Raw genomic sequence first — 6,406 nt, forward strand, 5'->3', positions numbered from 1 at the left:
CTGGGTCTGATCTGCTGGTGAGGGACAAATCTGCTGGTGCCAGTGGCAAAGCCCTCCTGTGGTTTCAGTGACAGAAAGCTGGGATAACCCAGCTCTCGGTGTAAATCGAGCCTGGGTGCGCGCTCGGACGCAGCCAAGCTGCAAGAGTAATGTCTTTCCTGAGGACAAGGAGCAGCAGCTCCCTGGGGGATAAACCACAGCAGACAGTGATGTTGGATTCAAAGCATCCCACGGTGCAGAGCTGGACCTCAGCTGATGGAACAGGGGGCTGACACAGCAGTGCCTTAAGGGTCCAGGACAATCAGGGTCAGAAACACCTTCATTGCCCCAAACTCGTTACGTGACTTGTGCCCACACAGGCATCGTGGTGTTCCCAGGGGATGCAGGTCCTCTTGTGGATTTACCTGGTGCTCTTAAAACAACAACAAAAAAAATCCCCCCAGCTGTTGACAGCTGCACAAATTATGGGGTGCTGAAAGGGAAGCCAAGCAGAGACTGGCTTGCTACTTAAGCACCTCTGCTACTCATGTAGGAAGGGTCTCAAGCTAGAAAATGCAGTCTCTCCAAGCCAAGCCCATGGGGAGGGCCTGAATTTAAACAACCTCCTGGAGTTTCTTTTCCTCTTGGATAACGTTTCCAGCCCTCCATGAGCTGGAGAACCGGCTCCAGGAGCTGTAACATCCCTATCACAGCCTTCCTCCACATTCACATTTCTTTCCACGAGCCCCACCAGGGCCTGAATAACAAACCACAGCACAGTGGCCACGTGGAGAGCTCTTCATCCCTCAAACGAGCAAGGAAAGGCTTTTCTGGCCAGGAAACGCCTGTCAGGGGAGAGGCAGCATCCCACCATGTGTCCCATGAGTGTGGAGAAGGTTAAAATTCCAGGCACACTCCAGCCATAAGGGATGTCCGTGAAGCTGTGTGGGTGGATGTGTTTGGACCAGATTTCAGTACAAACGTTGTAAAACCCCAAGAGATTATTTTCCCCTAAATTAATCCATGGGTGAGACAGACACACACAAAAAAAAACAACCCAAAAGACAACAAACCAACATAATAAGCCAAACCTCACCATGTTACTCACCCTTCACAACAGAGCTGGGCAGATCAGGCTTCCCCAGTTCCTCCTCCAGCAGCAGCAGGTGGGCTGAACCTTCAGCCTGTGCTCAAGCCCTCCTGAGCTGTGGGCCTGACTGAAAAGTGGCTTGTTTTCAGATGTTTCACTGCCCTTTGCCTGTAAAATACCGGAAAAAATGTAAAAAAGAAAAAAAAAAAATCAGCAAGATGCAAAGGCGAAGGGTCTACAGTGACGTTAAATTGTCATTTCTGCAGCCTCACTGGGGAGGAAGAACATTTTTTCTCAGGAGATCTAAAAACCAAGGAGCCACCAGGTCTTTTTGGCCATGTGGTGGCAGATGGACCGACCTCCCACCCATGCCGTGTCCCCCACAGGACCTGGGTGATGTCAGCTGCCCCCACCACTCCATCCTCGAAGAACGAGAGATGTTCCATACCCAAACTACAACTGCAGCACACCACAGCAGCAGGGCCAGCTCTGAGCCACCCACATTTCTCCCCTGGTTGGAGTTTTTTACCAGGCTGCTTAGTTACTTGGAGGGTGTCTCCAAATTCCTGATAAAAACCCAAATCTTCTGTAAGTGGGATGTTTTTAAAACCACTTCCACTCATTTACATAGCCTTTTTAAAGCGAATAACGGCATTTCATTGGCTGTAGACTGATGAACAAAAACTGCAGGAGGATAAGGAGTAGCTTGGGCACTGGATGGCCCCGGACCGGAATCAAGCCACCGATAAAGGGCTCTGAATCCAACCCAGGTGTTAAAAAAAAAATGGCAATTCTCGATTCACCAGGACTGAAAATAAATCAGCAACATTTAAAATTAAACAGGAACCCTTCTGACATCCTATTGCAAAATTTCGATTTCGCTGGTTCTTTCCTGGCAGCCTGTGAAAAGACAGGAGGAGAGAGACCTGTGCCTTTGTGACAGAGCAGAGCAGAAGTGCAGGGCCCCCAAGGGAAGACTGACCCTGAAATCCATTTCTCCCAGGAGGGCAGGGACTGGGCTGAGAGAGGCCTCTCCTCCGCTGGGCACATCGCTCCTCTATTTATTTGCCTTTTCTCATCACCTTTCCTGCTTATCTCTTTTGCCCTGGATGCCCTCCTTCGTCTGCAGCTCCTGGGCTGAAAAGGGCTCCCTGTTTGGCAGGAGCCTCTGAACACAGCTGGGATTCACTGAATAAATAAATAACTAGATCTGCCTGTCATAACTATACTTTAAATTCCCTGCACGGGAGAGACTTCCCCTTTGCATTCTCGCAGCTAACACTTTCACCAGGAACCACAGGCTGAAAAAATTGATCTTTTTGGCTGTTTTCACCTAATGCTCTTGGTAGATTTGGTTCCTTACAGGGTTTTTTTGTTGTTGTTGTTGGTTTCTTTTTTTTTTGAAAAATAGGCTAAACTAAGGAGTGGCTTATTACAGTTACAAACTGCAGTTATTAGAAAAAAATAAAATTTAAAAAAAAAAAAATCCTTGGCTGCATTTGAGAGACTGTTGAGACCAATGAGGGAACATGAAGCATTTTTTACTCAGAAACGTAAAACTAGTTATTATCACAATTAAGAGAAAGTGGAAATGGGAGGAGGAGCTGAGCTTGCTCTGTATTTTGTAATATCCAGCTCACATTCGCCTTGAGGGGTAAAATTATAAACTCACATGCCTCTGCAGTCAAGGTTTAAAGTTTAGGTCTAGATGGAAGTGTTCTCTAACTCTCGACAGAGGAATGAAGAGCTGGATGAAGAACTGGAGGAAGTGTAAGAAAGCGAGCCGGAGAGAGAAGGTGTTGGGTTCCCTTTAAAGCAGGTACCTAAATCTGAGGATTTTTTTTTTAAACCCTCTTTAAGATGAAGGCTCTGCTAATAACATGTCCAGAAGATGGCTCCTGGCAAATTGCTTTGTTATTCTTGTCAAAAAAAAAAAGTCCCTTGGAAGCAGTCAATTTTAAACCATATATCAAAATGATTAATTGCCCTTAAATGAGCAGATGTTGAAGTACCCTTGAATGGGGCTAACGCTTTTTGGATTGCAAACATAATGTATTCATGGACTTGGAAAAATATCATTAGGGCTATTAATTAGCTATAAGCACCAAAAGCACTCCAAGGTGTTCACTTTTTTTTTTTTTTTTTTTCTTCCCCCTCTTCTTTTTTAAGACTTAAAGGGGAACAACTGGTTTTTCTGGAATAAGGTTAGCAGGTTTGGGGGTTTTTTGTTGTTGTTGTTGTTGTTTTTTAATGCAGTGCAGAAAACCTTGTCGAGTAGCTGAAATTGGAAAAAAATGTAAGAAATACCGGCTGACCTCTAAATATGGGCAGGACCCAGCCCCAACAGCCAGGACTTAAGGAGGGAGCACGAGTGGGGCAAAGAAAGAGAAAGGAGGGAATAAAAGAAAGAAACCTGACATTGCAGCAGGCTGCTTAGAATATAATTCTACCCTTAGCCAAAGGAAAATGTGCTAAACCGCAAATATTGCATGAAGGTTTGAGTCGATTTCAGGGGGAAAAGGTGCTTTGTGTCCTCTTAATTTGGGGAGAAAGAAACTTTTATTGCATACTTGACCCCAGAGGAAAAAAAAATAAATTCCTCTTCACACTAATCTCACTTTCCTCCAAACCTCCAAGAGCAAAAGGAGAAATGTAGCAAGCTGTGGCTTGAGACTTTTTAGTAACAGAAAATCCTTAACTGTGAGCCAACTGTGAGCCTGTTTCGGTCTCTTTTCAAATACAGCATCAAATATATTTTCAATGAATTCATGAAAAAAAAAAAAAAAAAGGAGGCAGAGAAGAGAAAAAAAACTTTTTAAATCTGTTTAAGTTTATAAACAAGATTAAAGAAACAATGTCAAGGGTCTTATGGAAATGGTGATAGTGCCCCTTTAAATAAGAGCAAGTGGAGATTTTCTATATCACTGTGCAGTTTAAATCTTTCTTGATGGACCGGACACTAGTCCTCCTTAAATCCTTCAGAAAGCTGCTTTAAGGAAAAAGGCTGCGAGGAATTTCTTCTCGCTTTAATTGCTTAAGAAACGGTTCCCACAATGAGCTGTGGCCTAGATTTGCCTCTCATTTAAGTTCTGATTTTTAAAAGTTCACAAGTTAATCCCCTTTCGGTCTCACACGAATGCGGTTGGCGTCGGGGACAAAGTACTGGACAATGTCTGGAACATTTCAAACCCCCAAAAGATGCCCCATACCAAAAAAAAAAAAAAAAAAAAAAAAAAAAAAAAAAAAAAAAAAAAAAAAAAAAAAGAGAGAGAGAGAGAGAGGGGAAAAACCCCAAAACAATCCAAAACAAAACCAAGCAGCAAAGTGGCCTTCTTAATTTAGTTAAGTAGCTATTTTAAGACCTTGTTGCCATTATAATTTGAGGTAAGTCAAAATGTCTTGCGCTGTATTTGTCATAGGTCCAGGGGTAAGGAGGTTTGTCAGAGTTCTCTTCCTTGTCCATCTTCCAAAGATGGAGCTTTATTTCTCGTTATTCAGCCTAAAAATCAAATTTTGACTTCTCTAACACAGTTTACTCTCCTGGCAAGAGGTGTTATTCAAAATTCACAAAATTCACAAGATTAAAAAAAAAAAAAAAAAAAAAAAGTGCCAAACAAACAAACAAAAGAACCCCCAAAAAGCAAAGAGAGAGAGGGAGGGAGTTAATGCATTAGCTGTTTAAAACATAACCAGCTTGGCTTTGATTTTAGTTGTTCTGTAGGAAACAACCACGATTTCGGTGCAAATGCAAACACATTATTCTGTATGCATGGGGATGGGGATGGAGTGGTGTGTGTTCAATGCCCCAGACAGGGAAATTATATGTATTTCTAAATAAAATGAGACAACCACCATTTTCTTCCAATATTATACCCTGATCGTTCCACTGTTTGTTTTGTTGTTTGGTTAGGTTTTTGTTTGGGTTTGTTTTTTCTTTTCCCCCACAAAATAACCAGTTTTTCAAATTAAAAGTAGCAGCTGTCCTTCCCGTCATGCAGGTGAGGGGGCTTAGAGTCTACATGGAAGCCTGAAATTCACAGTTTACTTAGGAAAAACATTTAAAAATGGTATTTGAAGGGGATTTTTTTTTTTTTTGGTAAATGAATAGACCCAGTTTGCCAAAAATATTACCGCTAATATCATGGAAACCAAAAATGTCCTTACTGCGTAGCGAACTAATAAATTCCTCCCACCCCGTCTCGAGGTGCAGGATCAAGTCTGGGTGGCAGATTTATTAATTTCCATAATTCATTTTGTTCTGTGAGGCAAAACTCGCAGAGAGAAAAAAAAATCGCCCGATATCTACCCTCGTCGTGTCTTCCGATTATTATTACTATTATTAATAATAATAGTAATAATAATAGTAATAATAATAATAATAATAATAATAATAATAATAATTTTGGCAGGGGTGAAAAGCACCATTTCTCGCCCAGCCGAGCCGAGGTTTTGTGTCGGAGCCGGTGGCAGACACAAGTTTGAGGAGCCCCGGGATGGACGGGGAGGCTCCTGCGGGATCCCCCCGCTGCCAACAGCCCCTTCCCGGGGCTGCCTTCCCTCCTCCTGCGCTTTGCGCGTCCCTCCCTCGCTGCCCCGCGTTTTGCAGAAGAAACCCCCGTGATCTGGTGCCGATTCCCTGATGCTTTGCCCCATCGATACCTCGGGGCGGGGGGAAGATGCGATAAATCAGTTCCGCGGACGAGCTGGGGTCACTTTTCCGAGCTGCGCTAAATGCGCTGTTTACTCGTTTCTGAGAAGAAGAGGCGAATTAAACGCAATAATTTATTTATCGGGGGCTGGTTTAAACGGCGGAAATCCCGTCGCTGGAGAGCTCGGGAAGATATTCTGAAGAAAGAGGGAAACTCATTTTATTTCTTCGAGGGGAAGGGGGGAATTAAAACAGGGCTTTTTCGTCGAAGTCATTACAAAATCTCCCGTGCTCCCAGCGAGGAGAGAGTCGAGACAATGGTGACATCGCGGTCGGAGGGGCTGGGAATTCGTGCCTGGCTGCAAACGAGAATTCAGAAACAACTGAGAAGAGGCGCTTCCCCCACCTCGGACGGGCACAGCCCCCCCGGCACACGGGAAACCCCTTCCCCCCGCAGCAGCCCCGCGAAGTTCGCCGGCTTTGGAGCAGATCTTTGCCCCATGGGGTTGGTGTTTGTGCCCCAGATCCCGCCAGCTACAGGTCCGCGGGGCTGCTCCCAACCCGGCTTTGAGGGGCGACGAGGCGCTTCCAGGGGGGCCGCTGAATTTTGGGGAGGGTCTGCAGGCGGCTCCCCGCCGTGCCCCGCTCCGAGTCGTTGTGATCAGCGCAGAAGGGAAGGTGCCCGTGGC

Source organism: Hirundo rustica, chromosome 9 (genome assembly GCF_015227805.2).
Source record: "Hirundo rustica isolate bHirRus1 chromosome 9, bHirRus1.pri.v3, whole genome shotgun sequence".
Lineage (NCBI taxonomy): Eukaryota > Metazoa > Chordata > Aves > Passeriformes > Hirundinidae > Hirundo > Hirundo rustica.